The sequence below is a fragment of the Carettochelys insculpta genome, chromosome 1 (assembly GCF_033958435.1).
Source record: "Carettochelys insculpta isolate YL-2023 chromosome 1, ASM3395843v1, whole genome shotgun sequence".
NCBI lineage: Eukaryota > Metazoa > Chordata > Testudines > Carettochelyidae > Carettochelys > Carettochelys insculpta.
The window spans coordinates 280,629,756-280,651,447 of record NC_134137.1 but is presented as its reverse complement, the minus strand read 5'-3'; the positions used below and the strand labels follow the sequence as shown (position 1 = coordinate 280,651,447).

Below are 21,692 nucleotides of genomic sequence, written 5' to 3'. Positions count from 1 at the left end.
AGTAATTACTTGTGGTGGTGAGTTCCATAGGCTTATTATAGGCTACCAAGGAGTTCCATGAAGTAATTCTCTTACTCTATGGTATGTGTAAAAAGCAGCTGAAGCTAATTATGTAGACACGCCATTTTATATCCTTTATAAACATTGTATACACAATTATACTCTGTGTTTTGATGTCTGTGCTATCTCACACAGCAGTAGGTATCCTGCTGGATTATTGTGAAAGTAAACTTTTGTCAGATGGGATGGAGCAGGAAAAGTAGGGTCTGTAGGCCAAGAGCTTGAGTATGAAGTTTTGGAAATCCAAGATCATTCTGGAGAATCTGGAAACACTTTACACACTTGCTGGGCATTAAAACACATACATCTCAAAGGAATTTGTCACCCAGGTGATGCTTGAGTCATTTGCACATGCTATAACCAATGCTGATTTCAGACCAAGGAGCTGAATATTCCCTTCCTAAAACCCGCAGGCCTGGCAGCTACTGATCTGCTTCTTCCCTCTGCCTCTGATGCTGTGTAGTGTTTGGATGACTGCTGTGTTCTTGCTCTGCATCCAGTATAGCTGAGAACATAAGAAAAGCCATACCTCGGTCAGACCAAAGGTCCATCCAGCCCAGTAGCCTGTCTGCTGACAGTGGCCAGTGCCACGTGCCCCAGAGGGGGTGGACCGAAGACAATGATCAAGCGATTTGTCTGCTGCCATCCATCTCCAGCCTCTGACAATCAGAGGCCAGGGACACCATTCCTACCCTTGGCTAATAGCCTTTTATGGACCTAACCTCCATGAATTTATCTAGCTCTTTCTTAAATTCTGTTATAGTCCTAGCCTTCAGAATCAGCTCTGGCAAGGAGTTGCACAGGTTAACTACACGCTGAGTGAAGAAGAGCTTTCTTTTATTAGTTTTAAACCTGCTACCTATTAATTTCATGTGGTGTCCTCTAGTTCTTGTGTTATGGGCACAAGTAAATAACTTCTCCTTATTCACCCTCTCCACACCTGTCATAATTTTATATACCTCTATCATGTCCCCCCTCAGTCTCCTCTTTTCTAAACTGAAAAGTCCCAATCTTTTTAGCCACTCCTCATATGGGACCTGTCCAAGCCCCTAATCATTTTAGTTGCCCTTTTCTGTACCTTTTCCAGTGCCAGGATATCTTTCTTTAGGTGAGGAGACCTCATCTGTACGCAGTATTCAAGGTGTGGGCATACCATAGATTTATATAGGGGCAGTAAGATACCCCTTGTCTTATTTTTCCATCCCTTTTTTAATAATACCTAACATCTTATTTGCCTTTTTGACAGCCTCTGCACACTGCATGGATGTTTTTAAGGAACTATCCACGATAACTCCAAGATCTCTTTCCTGATTAGTTATAGCTAAATTAGCCCCCATCATATTGTAAGTATAGTTGGGGTTATTTTTTCCAATGTGCATTACCTTACACTTATCCACATTAAATTTCATGTGCCATTTCTCTTAGATATTCTTTGCACATTACTTCTCTGGTTGGTGAATGTAGAGAGGTGTGTGCACAGTCCTATTAAAGATTCAGTAGTTATAGGAGCATGGAATGGGAGAAGTATTTGATTAGTGAGGAACCTATTGTCACTTGAGAAACATGATTTTGTATATATAAAAATTGTACTGAATTTCAGACTCAAAATATTGTATGTCAAAAGGAGAGAGATGAGTAGAAGTAGACAAGGAACCAAATTTTTCAGCAGGTGGAGGATGGTGGATATATCTGGACAAGTCTGGATAAAACAGTTCTAGTAGTATTTCATGTGTTGTAGTCTTTGGAATGGCAAACTGTCTTTTTCAGATGTGCTTGTTTACAACTGGATGAATTCTGAAAGATGCCTCTTCAAATAGGAAGGGGGAAACTGTTTCTTTAAGCAGGGAGAAGGGTAACAAGGTGTAGTCAAATAATAGCTGAGTAGATTCTGGAGAGGGTTATTGGGTAGCTTCATTTTAGGCTGCAGCAGTTGATGGTGCCTGGATGCAGGGAACAACTAAGGGGATGCTGTCCCTCTTAAGCAGTAGTTGTGGTCATCTGGATGCCAAGTGTGTGAGGGAGCAGTGACTCTCTAGATAAAACATACAAAAATTGGGCTTATACTTCATGACATATAGACATCAGAAGGGTTCTTACTGTATGATTGTGTTTTAATAGAAATTTATTTCCTGTTTAGGCTGTCAAATTAATCACTGACAGAAGCAGCACAATGATATCTCAAGAGTTAAGAGTTAAAATAGCTATGATGAGAGGCGGGGAATCTTAGTCACGCTGCTTGAAATTCTTAGCATTTTTGTATTAACATATATGTAACCTAATCTGGCATTTATTGTCCGGACTGTGGTAGTTCACAGGCTGGACTAGTGTAGGGCCCCTTTGTTCTAAGCGCTGCATAAACATAGCCAACGGATAGGCCTCTGCCTGAAAAGAGCTCAGTTTAAATGGCAACACGTAAAAGGGATGTGGCAAATAAGCAGGCAGTGAGGTGGGAGGGATGGAGGCTGAAGGGATGCTACTGTAATATGTTGCTTTTGTTGTTTAAATGTTACGGCATTTTTACCAAGGAGGGTGGTATCACTATCTCCTTTTTACAGATGGAAAAACTGAGGCAAAGAGTGGTGAAGTGGCTTGTTCAAGGTCAACCCAGAAGGCGAGTGACTGAACCTATGATGCCAGAGCTCAGTCCAGTGCCCTATCCGGGAGGTTTTAACACAGTCTACTTGTATGCGTAGTTTGTTGATGGAATCAGCCAATGAGTAGTAGGAATCAAAGAGAGCTAAGGTCTGGTAAATGGATTCCCAGTTCTAATGTTTCCTCTCTGAGAGCCTGGTGCAGTCGGACAGGACAAAGCTGAGGAAGACTTCTCTGCCTTTACAGGTGGAGCGTTACAAAGCTATCAGTAATATTTTGGGGATGGGGGCGTAAATTCATGCCCACTTAGGTGAGAGAAGGAAGCTGTCAAAGGCTCAGCCCCCTCTGGGATGGAGTGAGGGGGTCCTACAGCCAATTTTTGGGGATGCCCCCCAGTCTGGGCCAGCTTTTCCTGGAACATTTATCTAGTACACTCATGATTTTCCTAAGTGTGTCACAATGCAATCTACACACCATTGTAATCTTTGCACAAAACATGCCTTATGAGGTATCATCTAAAGACTAACTTGCAGCCAATAATATGGTGAAATGTATGTAGCTGCACTATATGTAAAGTTCTAGATATAAACACATTTCAGCCATGATTTCCATTTATCAGACAAGTCCTGGGAAGGGGTAAACCTGTTCTTGGAGGCAAATATCAAGCTGATGCCTCTAGCCAGCTGTCATCATAGATGGCGCGCAATCATCTGTTGTAAGATCAGATATTAACCAGAAGGGAGGTAACACCAAAAAGATCTATATCTTGGCAAACAGCAGCATGGCATCTTTTCCACCACCTGACTCCTGTTCTCTGTCCCTGTGGTGGGAATGAGCTTTTATCTAGGGATAATCCTCAGAAAAATGCACGTCAAAAAGGCGAATCAAGTTAAAAAATGAGAAGCAAAACATCTCCAGTTGTCTCCCGTCATCTTTCTCTTTCCTTTTACCAAGACAACGTTGGTGAAGTGAGCTGAAACTTGGCAGCCGAAAATATTGCTGAGAATCAGCTGTAGAATTTTTCAAGGTAAAAATCCTAATTTGTTAAACAGCACTGGATAGTGGTAAACTATTATACTTTATCTCTTTCTATTAGAGTAAGAAATGGTTGCAAGTCCTTACATTTGTTCTGACTTGAAATATATTTCTTTGTAGATAAATACAATTGTTTTAGGCTTTAATCAAACTAATTCAGTGTTTTGAATTAGAACTCTGTTTAAGGTAACAGACTCTTCTGTATTGACACCCTTAAGGCAAACAGACTGACAAGACCTGGACTGTCTAAGAGAGGGCTAAATGGAAAACCAGTCCTGGGAGTATAATAAGTGGCTGGAAGTCAGTGTAGGACTGGAGTGTTGCAGATAGCAAGCCCTAGCCGAGCAGTCTAGGGCAGTGGTGTCCACTGGGACTTGAAAGTTTGCCACATTTGTGGTTGTGTGGGCAGCAAAATGGCAAATGAAATTTAATGTGGGTAAGTGTAAGGTAATGCACATTGGGGAAAAATAACCCCAATTATACATACAATATGATGGGAGCAAATTTAGCTGCAACAGATCAGGAAAGGGATTTTGGAATTATAGTGGATAGTTCTCTGAAAACATCCATGCAGTGTGCAGCGGCGGTCAGTAAAGCAAATAGGATAATTAAAAAAGGGATAGAAAATAAGACGAAGAATATCTTACTTCCCCTATATAAAACTATGATACGCCCACATCTTGAGTACTGTGTGCAGATGTGGTCTCCTCACCTCAAAAAAGATATATTGGCGTTAGAAAAGGTTCAGAAAAGGGCAACTAAAATGATTAAGGGTTTGGAACGAGTCCCATATGAGAAGAGGCTAGAGAGACTGGGACTTTTCAGTCTAGAAAAGAGGAGACTGAGGGGCAAAATGATAGAGGCATATAACATCATGAATAGTGTGGAGAAAGTGAATACAGAAAAGTTATTTACTTGTTCCCATAATATAAGAACTAAAGGCCACCAAATGAAATTAATGGGTAGCAGGTTCAAAACTAATAAAGTTTTTCTTCACACAGCGCACAGTCAACCTGTGGAACTCCTTACCCGAGGATGCTGTGAAGGCCAGGACTCTAACAGAGTTTAAAAAAGAGCTCGATAAATATTTGGAGGTTAGTTCCATAGATGGCTATGAGCAAGGGGTAAGGTAGGGTGACTAGCCTTTTGTTGAAAGTGGAAGATGGATGGCAGGGGACAAATCACTTGATCGTTGTCTTTGGTTCACCTCCTCTGGGGCACCTGGCATTGGCTACTGTCGGCAGACGGGATACAGGGCAAGATGGACCTTTGGTCTGACCCAGTATGGCCATTCTTATGTTCTATAGTCAGAGGATAACCACACTGCCCTATGGTGTCCCATATTTGCCAGCCAGTAGGGCTGAGGGGCTGCTGTTCCATGTCAGGGTTCTTCAGGTATGGGGACATCTGTCTTATAGGCAGCAGGGATAGGGGTGCTGTAGCTGTCTGCTGAGCGGGGAGTAGGGGATAGGGGCTCTGCACCTTCCTGGCAGGGGGTGCCAGGGAATGAAGAGGCTGCCCCATGGCAGAGCTCATCAGTAGGGGGGGCTTCTGCCTCTGTGGGCAGCCACTCAGCAGAGGAGCTGCAGGGCAGAGGGGCTTGCTGCCTTGAGATCCCAGGTGCCAGGGAACAGAAGCTCTACAAAACACAGGACAATTTGTCTGTTTTCTGGGAAACAGCTTAAATAAGGTGCTGTCCTGGGAAAAAGGGGACTGATGGTCACCTTCTATATGTGCCCCTGCCAGACTCACCTAGTGCTTCTGCCTCCATAAATGCCCTCCAGCCTCTCCACTGTAAAGGTCAGGGACTTGGTGGGGCTGCAGGAGCACGTGGGGCTGGTGGTGGGGAGGGAACTGCTAGAGCCACTTGTGGTTACCCTGCGCTTCGCCCACTAGGGGCAGGGTGCGCACGTGAGCAAGCGGCACTCGCCTGCGGCTCTCGGAGGAGCCGCATTTAAAGGCTCCAAGAGCCGCATGTGACCGCACACCGCGCTGTCCCGTTCCCCACAGGGGGGCGGGCAGGTGGCGAGTGTATTAGGCGCCGCGGGCCGTTTCGAGGAGCCCGGTGGGCAGCCGCAGCGGCCAAGCAGTGTGGGGCCGCCCTGGGGGCGGGGCGGGGGTGTGGCCGCCCCATGGGGGCCGGCTTGTGCCGTGCCATGAATGCAGAACGTGGGTGCCCTGATGTGACCTGTGAGTGTGAACCTCCCTCTGCGTCTTCTCCCTCCGGCAGCGGGGGCGGCCAAGGTCCCGGTTCCGAGAGGCCTTGGGCCGCAGCCGGGGAATGGGACACTGCCTCTTTAAGAGCCTCCGGAGGGCGGGGAAAATAAAAGAGGCGCTGCCCGTTACGTCATCCTTTCGCTCCTCCCCCCGGGCGGGGCCTCGCGCTGTCTCCGCGCCTGCGCCGCGTTGTCTGCCTGAGGGCCGGTTTCCACCTTCCTCGGGCCGCGGCGCGGAGAGACAGATCGCGCGTCGGCCCCGCAGCGCCAGCAGCCGCCGGGGCGCGCGGCTGCGGCATGGGCTCGTGAGGGTCCCGAGCGAGCGGGACAGCAGCCCCGGGGGAGAGCCCGGCCCGCCGCGCGGTGAGACGGGGCGGGCGGGCGCTGGGCGGAGGCACTGGGGTGGGGGTTGATACAGTGTAGTACGGGGCAGCCTGGTGCTGCGTGGCGGGGGGCGGGGAGCTGGCACGGGACGGCACAGGCTGAAGTAGTGGGGTGCTGGCTGGCACCGTGTGGCACTTGATAACGGGGTCCTGGGTGGCGCAGGGGGTACCGTGTGGCACTGGATAGTGGGGTGCTGATAGCCACGCTGAGGTGTGGTGTAGGAAGGTACAGCCTCGTACTGATGGGTGGGTGCTGGGTGGCACGTGTGGTACTGATGAGCATGGTGCAGAGTGGTGTTGTGTGGCACAATATGATGCTGGCTCGAAGGACGGTGGGTGGTACAGCGTCGTACTGGAGGACACAGTGCCGTGGCACCGGGTGGTACTGCATGTTACTGACCGGCATGGTGCTGGCTGGCATAATGCTCTGGGTAGTATGGTACAGAATGGTCCATGTGGAGTGGTGTTGGATGGTATGATGTGATGTTGGATACCAAGGGCTGGGTGGTATGGCATGGTGTGGTGGTGGGACGCACATTGTGAAACTGATCAGCGTGGTTTAGGGTGCTGTGTGGCAAACTGCGATGCTTGGATGCCCAGGTGCTGGGTGGCACAGTGCGCAATACTGAGTTGGCTCTATGTGGTAGCAGTTGGCTCATGAGGTGACCTGGCATGGTGATGGGTGACACTGAATTACATAGCATGGCTATATGTTGCGTAGCTGGTTTCTGAATTGCACTGCATGATGTGTAATGGCACAGGGCTCTGTGGCATGACAGTGCTGAGTGGTGTGGGACATAATGTAAACTGAGTTATTACGATGAGTTGTAGATCTAGAAGGTGGGTATTTAGGATAAGGGGGTTGTGTGTGTATGTTTTACATGTAATAGCTTGTGTAACATTCACTGTACAGTGTGAAGGGTGTCTGTAGCATCTGGTGGTGAATAAACATCATGGAACGTGTTTTATGTGTGCTATCTGATGGCTTCATGCCGTTCCTCTCACTGTGTACTATCAGAGAGGTATGAATCTCTGGTATGCACGTTGCTTGTGCAACTTAACCAATCTAATGGAGCACTACTATTCTCGTAGGACTTTGGTTGCTAGGTAGAATGAAGTTCAGTCCTGGCAGATACAAAGTGATGTACTTTAGAAAAGACTCATGCCACACTGGTGTTCTGATTTACTGTAACTTAGGAAAAGGATCTGAATATTGTGGAGAGCTCCAGTAAAATCCTCTAGTCTGTATGCAGCATAACCGGTCTTTGACAAAGGGGAGCAGGGATAACTAAGGAAAATTATTGAAAATGCAGTACTCATATAAGTCCATATATGCGATCATATGGAATACTTACAAAAAAAAAGAGGAGGTTCGGAGAGGAGAGATGAAAATGGTATGTGTGGAGATGGCTGAAAAAAGCAAAACACTGTGGAGATGGTTGGGTTTCATCAAATTCTCTAACAGCTGACCTGTCCAGCTGCTCTGCAACCTGCCTAGCACTTTAGAGAGCTTGAGCTTCGGGGGGCTGTTGCACACCAGAGCTACCCACCAGGTAGACTGCTACAGGGCCAGGACTTCACTCCCTTTTGCAGAGAATGTTGCAAATTTTGGTTTTGTTTTTTACTCAGAATGAAACGTAACTTCAAGATACCAGTCCTCTGTGAAATGGTATTATTTTCCCTGCCCAATTCTATTGTGGTGGTTTTAGTAAAGTCCTTTACTAGCTACGCTAGTCTCAGATTAATAGCCTTTTGAGCTCTGTGTTTGAGAGTCTTACTGTGTTTCATTTCATGTGACCTTGTTTAAATGCATTGTATTCACATTGATGGGTATTGAGATGGCATCCTTTCTTTACCCACCTGCTCCTGTTAATAGAGCTGTCTGCCTCTGAACTACAGGGAGTAGGATATGTCATAAAGTTCTTGCTAATGACATAAACGGCTGGTAGGGTAAATGAATTTTATTTTGGATTTTTGTTTCTATTTAGCAGTAGCTTCATTTAGGATTTTGCTGTGCTGCACAAACACATAGCAAGAGACAGTCCCTATGCTGAAGAGTAAGGGCTTGTCTATGCACTGAATGGCAAGCTGGGTAGGTCTACCCTATGCTAGCCTACTAAGCATTGACTGTCCATATGGACCCTACTGCTGAATAGTAAAATTTCTCTAGTGTGCTTTGATCTACTCTAGTTTCCATAGGCAACCTGAAAATATTTTTTTGGTTCAGTCTTCCTGCCAAACACTCGCCTACTGTGGCTGCTTCTGTCCTGCAGATTGGGATCCAGCTCCCTATTCGAGCCTATAGGCTCTTTCAAACCTGTGAGCAGTGAGAGCCAAAAAGTGTCTCTTGACATGCTGTCTGTGTGCAGACAGGAACCTCCCTCTGCAGTGCCTCTACCCACCTGCCTTTTTCCTGGTGTCGATTGGGTGTAAAGCCTTGTATTACCTTTCATCCCTGCAACTCTTGCCCTGTCCCAGCAAGTCTCATCTCAAATCTTAAGTGGCGCTCTATTCTCTGCTCTATGCCAACGTCTAATTCCTCCTCTTTGGAACTTCTCCAGGCTTCACATTTGGGAAGGTCTCACCTACTGCAGCTTCCTGCACACCACAGTTCATCTTCCCCATGGCCCACTACAGACATCACTCCAGAGCCTACCTGCATGGCAAAGCCTTCTGCAGATGGGGCTCTTGAAACTTCTGCCTTCTTGGGAAGTGTTGCTGAGTGCCAAGAGCCAGCACCCTCTGCTGGGACTGAGGTATCTAGCTGTGGTTGCTGGCAATCCAGACCAATGGCACAGCCCTCATTTCCCAGTGCCCCATCCCACTCTTCTCTCTTGGGTCTGGCATCACCGGTTACGGAGCCTTGTAGTTTTCTAAGCCATCCAGCTTTGACAGAGTGAGGCTGAGCCCCCAGATAGCCCTAGCTGCCTGTGCATGTTTCAAAGTGGAGTAGAGAAGAGCATACTCCAGAGCTTTCTGTATGCAGCAGCAGGGTCAACAAAGATAGTATTCAGCAAACTTGTGTGAGGTAGACATTTACCCCTACCTGTTGCCCATGCAGTCTTAGTATAGAGAGAACCTACGTGACTTGCCCAGGATCGCACAGGAAATCTGTAGCAATGCAGAGTTAAACTCAGGTGTACCAAGTCACTGGTCAGTGCTTGAACCTGCATCTCTATCCTTGTAATGGTTAGACATTGAAGTCCCATAAGACAAACATTCTTAAGTGTGTCAGTTGGGTAGGAGTCTACATGGGGAGCTTCTCAAATGCCTTTCAAGTCATTAAGAGCAGACAGAGTACTGGAGAACATGCTGCAAGGAACAATTGAGGGTGGGAGGGGAAATGTAACTGCCAGGTGTGAAGCTGCTGGGATGAGAATTAGAACCTCCAAATCAGAGGTCTTGCTCCTCTCTCAGAATAATGTGGACTGTTTTGTCCAGGTGCATGGGGAGAAGCTGCCGTTAGTGAAAGAATTTAAGTGTCTTGTTTGTGACTGACTGTGAGCAGGAGGTTGACTGGTGGGTTGGTGTGATGGCAGCAGCGATGCAGGCACTGTACCGATCGGTGGTCTTGAAGTGGGACATTGAAGACTGAGCTCTCAGTTTACAATCTATGTCCCCATCCTCACTTTTGGGCATGAACTTTGGGTAATGACCAAAATGATTAGATCGCAGGTACAAACACTAGAAGTGAATTTTCTCCACACGGTGATGGAGCTCTCTCTGAGACAGGGTGAGTAAGACCATGGAGTATAGCCACTACTCCTCTGGGTGGAGAGGAGTCAGATCAGACTTCCTTTAGAACTCTGTCAGGCACGTCTCACTGGGAAGAGGCCCTGAAGCTGACCCAGGGAATGCTGGTGGGCTGTCGTCTCCCAGCTGGTCTGGAAACACTTGGGAATTCCCCAGGAAGAGCTGGAATCCATTGCAGATATAAGGGAGATCTGGTCCTCTGCTCTTCATGCTGTCGCTGTGACCGTCGCCAGGAAAAGCAGCATAAAGATCTATGCTGCTTTTCCACTCCCACATTTTCTGACTTTTAGCATTGTTTCTCAAATGCAGATACTCAGGCCGGGTCTACACTAGACATTAAAGTTGATTGTAGATAAGCAGTTCTAGCTATGACAATTGCCTAGGTGGAATCGACTTATCTACAATCAGCTTACTTGGCTGTCTTCACAGAAGGCAGTCTCCTGTTGACCTCCCTTACTCCTCTTAATATTGACAATATTAACAAGAGTCAACTGCTGACCTCAGTTCAATTTTGCATGTCCCTACTAGGAGTCCAAAATCAAACCCTGGAAGATTGACCCTGACTGGGTCAATCTTCTGTGTGGCGAAGACATGCACCAGTGGCTTTTCTTGTGGCCATCAGTAGTGGTTGGGTCCTGCCCCTCTGGGGGAGACACAAACTGGAGGAGAAGGCAGCCAGTCAGTTCCTTGCCTTCCTGGGAGCAGTGGGTCAGGCCTCAGTTTTAGGGAGGTGGGTGGCAGGTCCCATCTCTGGGGCTTAGGCTATTCCTCAGCTGTGTGGTGGTGGGCTCTGGTCCCAAACTTGCTATCTCCATCACATGGGCCCCAGTGCCTCATTTTCACTGGCCCCTAGTACTCTGTAACCATCTTTCCATCTAGGGCTTAATTTATCTTCAGGCTTGCTGGGACTGAGCAGGTCTTATAAAAAGCAAATTAAACGGCAAGAAAAAAGACAAGAACATGCAAAGCATGTGCTTCTAGTTGGTTTAGGTGTAGCAAAGAATAGGGCCTATTGTACATGATTTTTACTGAAGTCTGCAAACATACACAAATTACAGTGATTTGGACATGTACATATGCTTATGTATTTGTTTTTCCTAAGTTAATTATCTTAGGAAGAATTGAGAGTGGGCACCAGCAAGAGTTGGTGCTGGACTCTGAGGCCACCAAACGCTTGTTGTGAGAACCCTGTACTCAATAGCACTAAAGCACTACATATGTCTCTTGTCTGAGACTTAGGCTGGGTGCGCAAGCCTGGATTACATAGCATTACCTCACCGGTAATCGTACTTAACTGTTTTGCAATAGAAGAGTGGTGCCCAAACTTACTGAATCTTTGAACATCATAGAAGAATCTTCAGAAGTTCAAAAGCTAGGGTGCATCTGTGGGGGCTCAGGGCATCGGGTCGGTGGAAGACACCTGCCAGGACTGAGAACATCAGCCCTCCTCCTGCTGAGCCCTGGCAGGCACTTCTCATGGGGCAAAAGTCCCAAAACCCTACTCCCTGCTGGGCACAAGTCCCTACCTGGCTACCCCGCTGCAAGGCAGAGGTCCCAAGCTACTCCACCCCATCTGATAGGTGGAGAATTAAGGGCAAGTGTAGCAGGGTGAAGTGATTTAAATCAAGTTACCAAAAAGCTAAGACTGGCTGTGCTTAGAGTGCTTAATTTTAGAGTAAGTCTCATTGAACTCACTGGCACATCTGTTTTTTGAGAAAACAAGTATAGAATGGGGTTCCATTGGAAAAGACGAGTTATGTTGAAGTAAAATAGGGATAGATTTAGGGCATCACCGTTATGGTCTGTGGCCATGATACTCCAAAATAAGGGATATGTATTACGTAAAGTAAGAAAATGACACTCAGTGGCAACTGGTAACTCTAGATTCTCTTACTGCAGGTTTCTATGTTGTTTACTTGAGTGACAGATTCTAAACCTAGTTAACTAATTAAACAAGCCAAAAGGATTAGCTAAGCTAATTTTTTTTCCTAGCAACATCCAGCACAGAAAACAGCTTGGGAATTTACTTGTCAAATCACACTTACACTAAAGGGCATGGATGGAGTCTTGAAGAATGATGCATTGCAAAGTGAATTATTTGTTACTAATCAATTGATCCACTCAGCTATATTCACATCTTCATCCACATCATTTTCTCCCAATAAGCAGTTCTCTTTACAATGTTTCTGGTAAGTAGGCCCTGCATCATCATCTTGCACAGTTCATACTTGACATGTTTTCCTTTCTTACCAAGGGAATTAATTTGTTCAAGGTATTCCCAGATAGTCTGTCTTATGCCCAGAAGCCATGGCAGCTTTTCTGTGGCAAAAGCGGGGGTGGGGATTAGGAACATAGGAAGCTGTGTTTGTGCTGAATTAGGAGTGTTGTTGTGTGGCTGGTTAACTTGTAAGCCTCATTCTAAACGGATGGGGCTTAGTAGTTATGGTTAACTGGTGAGGGCTGGAGCAGCCCCCTGCCTGCCCTGGGTGGGGATTGCTCTAGCCCCACCATGGTGGGGTGGTGGGGAGCTCTAGTGTGGCCAGAGAAGCTCACCTCTGCCGTGGGCCTGGTCTGGGAGCACCGTGGGCAGGGGTTCTCCAGCCGTATCAGAGTAGCACCAGTGCCTAGAGCGTGCCACAGGCAGGGGTGCTCTAGCCTGGCAGGAACAGCCCCATTTGTGGTGGCCCTGGGCCTCCTCAGCAATCCTCCCTGTTTAATCAGTGAACTTACTAAACCTAACCTTTAACCCAGAGGTGGGGACCACACAGTCCAGATCTGGACTGTTGCTTGCCTAGATCTGGAATCCAAGGTTTGGGGCTCCCTTCCAGTATCTGACCTGCAGCTGGGCAGGGACCCCTGAGTCTGGCAGACTGGATCAGGCAAGCTGGGGCCAGATTTGGCCCACAGGTTCTGCCCGTGGGAGGGTGGGGGTGGTGGGGAGAGGAAGTGGCATATCAACACCACTCACTGCTCTTGTACTGGCGCTTCTGTGTGTAATTGTCCACGGAGGTTTAGAAACTAAAGCCTCTTTATCTTTTGAGGGCTGTAGTGACTGCACTCTGACATCAGCTCCTTGAAGTGCTGGGTGTTCTAGGAGCCCTCTTCTGCTGTCTTGACCACCCATACTTTTTCCCCTTCTCTACTGACTTTGGGTACTATAATCTCATTCCTTTTTCTTCTCTGACGACGCCTGGGTTTCTGCTCTTCTGTGCAGAAAGAGCCGCTGCCTGCTGAAGTATTTGAGGCTTGGTTAAAGTCATCTTTTCTGACTATAATCAGTTTCATAGTTTAAAAAAAAAAATTACCGCTGTTTTATGGTTATTTTAACTATGACTTAAAAACCACCACTCAGTAAAACTTTTCCAGTTATAATCCAAAAATCAGGAGGGAGAGACTGAGACATGTATCTAGGTGCTGCATGTTCTGCACCCCGAAGGTCACTGCCACATGAACTCATTGCTTAAAATGACAGGTTGTGGCTCTTCTGAAAAGCTTGGGGTATTTCAGAACATCCACCAGTATCCAGGCACGCTGACTTCCTTTCTATCTGGGATGTATTTGGCCCCCCCCCCCGCCTTTTTCCACCCTTTCTCTCCAGCATGCCCCGCCCTCCATGTGTGTACTGTGTGCCACAAACCATCTGTGGGCAGGAGGGCACTGGGTCACCGATGGATGAGAGATTCAAGGGTATGTCGTGGGACCTCGGGTGCTGAGCACCTGCTAATTCTTCTCCATGAGTCCTGGAGCTCCCACTGAGTCAGTGCCTTTGTTGGTACCAATGGGGAAGAGATCTGAAGAGAAGATTTTTGTCTATATCTAGGTCTTGCTAGTTAAAAAAAGAGGGCTTTTTGTTTGTAGTTTTGCTTTTATTTTTATTTTTTTATAATGCAAGTGGAATGTCTGAATAGGCAACCGAGCAACCTGTATCCAGGGCGATGCATTGTGCAGACAAGTCCCTGAGAACCTCGCTGCAGCTGGGCATGACAATGCCTTTATAACCCCCAAGGCACATAATTTACTGGAAACTTGAAAGGGGGAATAACTAACACATTCTGCCTGCAGCATTGAATGTTCATTAAGCTGCACTATGGGTGGTACTGAATTTTTATCCCTCCACCTATCCTCCCATTCAAGGCGGTCACTGAACAGGGTCAACAGCAATATCTGAGAGAGTTGAGAGTGTTGTATATAAAGCACGGATGTAGTTGTCCCACTCTGCTTGGCAATCCTGAGGCCTCAGCTGGAGTACTATGTCTGCTTCTGCTTGTCACATTTTAGGAAGGATGTGAGCAAATTGCAGAGAAAAGCAACAAAAATTAAAGTTTGGAAAACCTGACTTATTGGGAAAGGGTAAGAAAACTGGGCACATGTAGCCTTAAAAAGAAGGCTGAGTAGGGGAACTTGATAAGCCTTCAGATATGTTAAGGGCTGTTTATAAGAGGATGGGGATCAGTTGTTCATATCCACAGAAGCTATTACTATAAATAATTGGCTTCAGCTATCTAGAGTAGCTAAAACTCAGTCTTCTAATTTGTTAGATTTTTGTTTAGATTGTAATACTTTAAAAATAGGTTCATTTTAAAAATGAATAAAATGAAGTGGGAAGGAATGAGATCTGTTAGTTCTAAAAGTTTGTAGAGTAGCCTAAATAATTTAGGAGACGGTGTTTTTATTTTCAAGCAATTGGGTCAAAAAGGAACTTAGATTCCAGTCACTTTCACTTAGGCACATATGAAAATTTTCCACTGACATGAAATAATCAGTTTAATTCTCTGAGTACAGTTAATCACAACTCCACATTAACTGCTGATAATGGGCCATATCCACCCTGACTGAATAGACCTTGTCAGCTCTGGCCCTCCCCTTTACTGAGACACGCACCCTCCTCCTTTAAATTCTCCTCTGAAACCTTCCCACTCATGCATCTGATGAAGTGGGTCTTTTCCCACGAAAGTGTATGCTCCAAAATATCTGTTAGTCTATAAGGTGCCACAGGACTTCTTGTTGTTTTTGAAGATAGACTAACTCGGCTGCCTCTCTGATGTTAATCCCTCTGTTTCTTTAATAAATCATTTAATTGTGAATGTGGAATATGTTTTATTAAGAGAAGTTTGTGTATCTAAAACCTTTAAGGTTGTTTCATTTAATAAAAATAAACAAATTATATAACATAAATTAAATTCCAGTTACCTTCCTACTGCAGTTTGATACAAATCATGAGCAAAAATTATCTAGTAAATAAGCAATGTATGGCTTTCACTATTTTTAAACATTTTTATTAATTGCACGTTTTAGGATCTGAAACTGTTAAGCTGTATAATTACTCAAATATATAGAGTTGATGTACCTTCCTAGGTCACAAGATGATCTGCCATCTCTTGTGTAAAAGCTGTGTGTAACTTTAAATCCGTGCTTTAATTGTGATATTAACTAATGACAGAGTATCCTGATGATAAGGGAGAGTTAGGTGAGGTATTAGGAAAAGCTTTCCAACTAGAACCACAGCGTCAGATAGATTCACCAATTGCCACATGTGGTGGATAGGACATGGCATTGTGGGGAGATCACCTGAGAGCCACATGTGGGGAGTGGCATCCACCTCCTGTGTGCAGGTGCCCCACTACTTGGTGGGAGAAGCACGCAGTAGCCCTGGTGGCTCTGGTGAGTCACCGGCATTGAATTAGAAGTGGGAGGGGGGAGGCTGGAAGTGCCTGGCTCTGGTGGGAAGGGGAGGGCGTTTATTTAAAGCAGGGGGCGAATGTGACAAACATGGAAAGACAACCACAGGGGTGGCAATCTTCGAATTCCTAGTGGACGCTGCTGAACTAGAGGGATAGTGAGTACTGGAAGAGATTATCAAGCGAGTTTGTGGAATCTTCATCACTGGAGGTTTTAAAGAACAGTTCAGACAAACACCCACCAGGATTAGTTTAGGCTTACTTGGTCCTGCCTCAGCATTTGGGGATGAGGGACGGAGGCAGAGTGAAAAAGAACCCTGAGAGGCCATCTATGGTCAGTCAGCAGGAAATGCTGTATGATGGAGGGTGACTAAGAGCAGGAAAGGAAGTAATGGTGTCTTTGTCTTGCATTCCTGCTTCCAAGCTAAAGAGACTCCCCTCCTCCTGGGGATATAGTTCTTATAGCATTCCCCCTCGGCAACCGCCAGTATGGTGACAAAAGGCAGCCTTCAGTTATTCCTTTGTTCCTAAACTGTGTGTTGTGTTGTGTATAGTTGCAGTAAACCCTTGAAAAGAAGAAGGGGTCACCCAGCATCCTAAGGACTAATGCCTACCCATTCCGCTTGTGGCATTTTAGAAACACAACCTTAGCGCTACTGGAAGCTGCTGAGTTCATAGCTCAGGAGTATACAATAGCTGCTGTCAGTTTATGCAGAACAGGTACAGTACAGGCAGCAGCAGCGTAAGCTGCACCGAAGTTGCCCCCAGTCAGCTTCTGTAAGATCCATCCATATGACAGATGAGGCAGGTGTGTCTGACTCTGTGGCTCATCCAGTTCTTGTTACCCTTGTTGACAAAGGCAGTTAATGTTAATGGTTGATAGTTGTTTAAGCTGTTCTGGCTTCCTGCCCTGTAGAGAGGGGATTGAGCCTTCCAGCTAATCATGCTCCAATTATTAAATGGCAATAACTGTATATGGAATTTTAGGTTATTTTCTAATTTGGCCGCCTAAAGTCAGTCAGTCACTTAAATTCCCGTTTTGATCAAAGGGGGAGTCTAATAAGGCAGTCATATTAGAAAATATTGGGCTTAGTTGTTTTGGTTTTTAGTTAAATGCCAGCCTCATCCCCCTACCCTAGCATAGTTTCTTTGGCTAACAAATTCATTATTATTGCTCAAGTTGGCATAGTGGGAGCTGCAGAATTACTTTGGAATATATTGCTGTATCTGTTGATATCTTTGACTTCCTCACAGATCTGCAACTGCACTGAAGAAAAGATTAAACTGCTTCTTGCTACTCAGACAGTGCAAATAGCCCTAGAGTTGGGCTTAAGGCTTTTTGTTGACTGTTGGCCCACTGGTACTGACTTTCTCTGTTATCCTTTGTTGAGAAATGAGATTAGCTTCTGCCTTCAAGAGTTGCTTTCTGCGTTTCAACACCTGTACTTAAGAATTTGAGGGATGACATCCCAACTGAAACAACAGGTTACTGGCTGATCTTTCAAATAGCTTAAATGTTACATGGACACATCTAGCCCCCTAGTATCGCTAAGGGGAAAGAACTCTCCCACCAAGAGCTTGTGGAGTCCTGATTCCACTCTTGGAAATTTATGCCTTTCATGATACGATTTGATCTTTTCATTGCTCTTGATCAAGGGAGAATGGGGGAATAGGCCAGAAGATATTGGCGGGCCCCAGTGTTCTTGGGAATTACTGAAGTCCTGTTGTCCTGTCCTTAGCACACATGGCTGCAAATATTACTAATCATAAGGAGAATAAGATTTTAGTTTTAATACAGCATTTGAAAAGGTTGTTGAGATGTTTTGTCTTTATTTGTAGACCTGTATATAGTGCGTTCACTGTAGTATCTGAGTACCTTTTGCATCAGGGACTTTCATGCCACAGAAGTCAGAAGGGGTATTACCGCCCCTTCTGTCCTTCATGGACATCACTACACAGTTGACTATGTGCATAATGGTGTATTCAGCTTGTTTTGGGGTATCAGAAGCTCTTTGATTAAAATATGGGGTTTTATGGCAGATCCTGGGTGGTAATTGGAGTAAACGCCTGCTCTAGTATGGAAAAAGTTACTGCCTTGTGCAATGTGAGGTGTAACTGCCACTTGTTGCGTGCTGCTGAACAGTTTTGCTTTTGGTAGCTCATTGGTCTGTTTAAATGCTATCGGCCAATTTTATTAAATCCTTTTCATGTTGCTTCTCAGAAGTGAGTGGGAGCGACGTGGAAAGGGATACAATACAAGGGAAATGGAACTGGGTTAAGTTCCTGCCACATCTTTTGTTTCTGAGAAATTGGAATATTTGAAGGGAAACCTCCGTTCATGATTTGTAAATGCTCATTTCAAACACCACTCTCTTGAACTTAGTCTTCCCACCTGCTATCATGGAACCTCTACTTTTTTGTCCTCTTGTGAGAGGAGGGCAAGACTGGAGTGTACATGCAGTTGGAGCTGGCTGTGATGTGGGAAATCGGAACTCCCTGCCACACAAATGCATTTTATCCTATTTAAAAGAGGGACTGGAAGGCTGGGGGATACCCCTCCTCCTCTCTTGTTTCCTATCTCCTTCCAAAAAAGACTGGTTGTGAGATGCTGACCTATTATAATGTGGGTCAGTCTACACTAAAAAAAAGGCAGGGAGAGACACAATAGAAATTAATAGAGCAGAAAAAGCTCTGTGGGAGGATGAGAGCACAGCTTTGGGTAAAAGGAATTTGTCAATCTTGAGTTGGGGGGACAGGGAGATCTTTTGGGAGATGATTTTATGTATTTGATTAGTAAGGAGTGGGGGGGAGGGGTAATAGCAGAAAAGATAATTGATGTGTGACCAGTAGGAAGAGTGAAAGGGAGGGGGACTCTGGTATGTTACAACAAGAAATGCTGTCTCCTTTTACCTCAGTTTAAGATTAATTGGTATCAGGAAACTGTCAGTCTTTGGAAGATTAAATTGTTTGTGTACAATGTACTTTGCTTATGTGTATTGCCATGGGATCATCCTCTGAAGAGGCACTTAGTGGGAATAATCCTGCAACCTGAAGCTGGGCCATCACACCATTACAGAAAAAATGTTCATGTTCCTGCCATGGTTTTTTTTTTTTTTTTTTTCCTGTCTTTTGTCTTACAGCACGTTCTGATAGCTGTTTAGAAAGGAATGATGAATGGACAAAATCTCATGAGTATTCAGACTGTTCAGTGCAGCAGAGGGATAACAATGTGAAAAGCTGCATTTGGACATGTATCTGTTACTCAGTTAGTTGATAGGAACGACAGAATTCTAATGTTTATGAAAGTTATGTAGTTAAGTACATATGCTTGGGTGGAGTTTAGTGTGTGTGAATGTTAGGGTACATGTGAATTCTAAAGTGTGTGTAATAGACGATTTGGTATGACTTTCTTATGGGCCGAGGTTAGGATGACTTTTTCTTGTGAGTTGTGAACCTATGAGCAAGTTACAGAGGCTGTCTCAGTCAAACTTTTGTATCCTATGATCAAGAAGTACGCATATGCCACATATTTAACTGACGGTGTTTTATAAAGTTTTAAATAACATTTTTGAAACTGCCTCCTATCTGTTCACTTATAAAGCTAGGTGCCTTTGTTGTGAGTCCAAGTGCACGGGATTCAGAGCCAGAAGCATTAAAACTACTACTAAGTTAAAACTCTCTTGATTTCTTTGCTGCTACTTAGCTGATTCTGGCCTTGTCTACATGGCAAGTTACTGTGCTGCAAACCAGGGGAATAGTATGATGAGATTTCTTATATGATGGCATGTAGCTGCTCGGCAACTGCCAGCAGCATGTATCTCCAATGGCTGGAGATGTGACCCTAAATGGAAGGGTTCTGAGGGTACGTCTTTACTTACTGGAAGATCAGCCTGGTCAGGGTCAATCTTCTGGAGTTCGATGTAGGTCACCTAGTGGGGATGTGCTAAATTGAAACAACAGGGCTCAACAGTCAGCCTTGGAGCTCCTTGTTCTTGCAAGGTGTAAGGAAGGTCGACAGGAAAGTTTCTCCTGTCAACCTCCCTCTGAGGGTGGCCTGATAAATTTATCTTAAGTTGGTTCCACCTATGCAATTGTAGCTAGAATTTCATCTCTAAGATCAACTTTCATGTCTAGTGTAGACCTGTCCTGAGTTACTACAGAGGATTCTTTCCCAGGTTTCTGGTTCGTGGATCTTGCCCATATGCTCAGTGCCCAAATGATCTTATTTAGGGTCAGAAGGGAGTTTTTCCCTGGGTCGGGTTGGCAGAGAACCTGGGTTTTGGTGTGCTTGGTGGCTTTTTGTTTTTGCTTTCCTCTGCAGGATGGGGCCTGAGTCCCTTGCAATTTTAGGCTAGAGTGAGTAGCAGAGTCTCTGTAACTTGATGTCCTCTGAATAATAATTTGAGGACTTCAGTAGCTCATCGAGAGCTTGTGGGTCTACTGAGGATGACCAGACTGTGTGGAAAAATTGGGAGTGGTGGGCAGTGTTTCCTCTAGTTTCTTATGTTCATGTGCAGAATGACTTTACCTTCATAGTGGGGCACCTAATGTATCACATAACAATAGTCGTTCCACACACAGATAATGTGTAATGGGGATGTGGCTGTGGGGTTGGTGTGAGGGCTCTTAACTGGAGCTCAGGTTTGAGCCAGGTAGTTGAGGTGAGCCTGTGTCTGGGAGGTGTGGTTGAGGAGTTTGCAGGGGAAGGAGAGGGCTTCCAGACTGAGGGGTAGGGCCAAGGGTTTCTGAATAAGGAGGGGCTGTGGCTTGAGGCAAAGGGAGAGGGGCGTAGCACCATGTACATCCAGGGGTGCCAAAAGATATGCTGTGATCCCAACTGCTTCTGCACCCCCATCCATTCAGAGCCCCTTTCCCACCCCCTTCCTGTACCTTGCCTCCCAGCCTGATTTCCACCTGCACCTGACCCCTCCCTTCCAGGTCCTGCACCCCAAACCCTCCTGCCCAGACCTCTCACCCGCAACCCACTCCTGCACCCCACTCCATCCCAGATCGCCTGTTCCTGCACTCTCCCTTCCTCCCAGATCCCCCAAATCTCAACCCACTCCTGCACCCTTCCCCCCCACCCACATCCCACACTCCAAGCCCAATTCCTGGCAGCCCCTTTGCACACCAGCCTAGAGGGGCCCACAAAATGTACTAGCCCTGGTCTCCTTAGGCACTGGGGCCGATGTAGTAGAATGAGGGGAGTGTTTGTTTTTCAGTCAGGGACCACACCAACAAGAGGCTTTTGCTTCTTGCTTGCGTGGTCCCCAGCTGATTTGTTTATGGGTCAGTGGCTGCTCACCCAAAAAAGGTTCCCCACCACTGGAGGGCGTAATAAGAGGCTACATAGCCTAGAGGAACTTAGGTGGTGGGTAACAGGCACCTGTGTAAGACAAAACCCCATATACCAGGGCTGTTGGTATAAATTGGAGAGACCTGATCACCCTATGTCTATTACAAGAGTGAGGTTCTGTGACCTGCACTGAGCTAAGGCCAGACTAAATGAACATGATGGTCCTTTCTGGCCTTGGAGTCTATGAAGGTGTGAATCTATAGTGTACCAGCTTGCCTTGCAGTAAACATCATTCTGAACATTGCTACAGCATGGTCAAAAGTCCTGGATGCCGCTGCGTGGCAAGCAGTGCAAACCTGTGTTTCCCACATGGCATTCCACGGAGCCCTGGGATTCCGCAAAGTGAAAATAAGGGTTTGGTGGGAAAATTCCTCTGCAGCTCCCTGCCCTGCCACCACTGGAACAGTAGAATTCAATTTAATTTCTTTAACGGCCGGCAGGGTGGCTGGAGGGACCAGCCATTAGAACTTAATTTAGTTTCCTTATTTCAGTGATGGTAGGACAGAGAGTCCCTCACTCGGCCCACTCCCCGAGCACCCAAACCCCACCAGTGGGTGTGGCTCAGCTCACCCCCTGCCAGCAACACCTCCACACCAGGCTTCCTTCCTCTGGGCACATG

At 46.0% G+C, this 21,692-nt stretch overlaps 1 protein-coding gene across 2 annotated transcripts in view; it reads left to right on the top strand.

Moving 5' to 3' along the window:
- Positions 1-6,098: 6,098 nt before the first annotated feature.
- Positions 6,099-21,692, top strand: part of TMEM184B (transmembrane protein 184B) — a 50,900-nt gene continuing 35,306 nt past the window's right edge. For both annotated transcript variants that reach the window (XM_075008996.1, XM_075008987.1), the window contains exon 1: positions 6,099-6,266. The gene's annotated coding sequence lies outside the window, so the exon portion shown is untranslated. The remainder of the gene's footprint in view (positions 6,267-21,692) is intronic.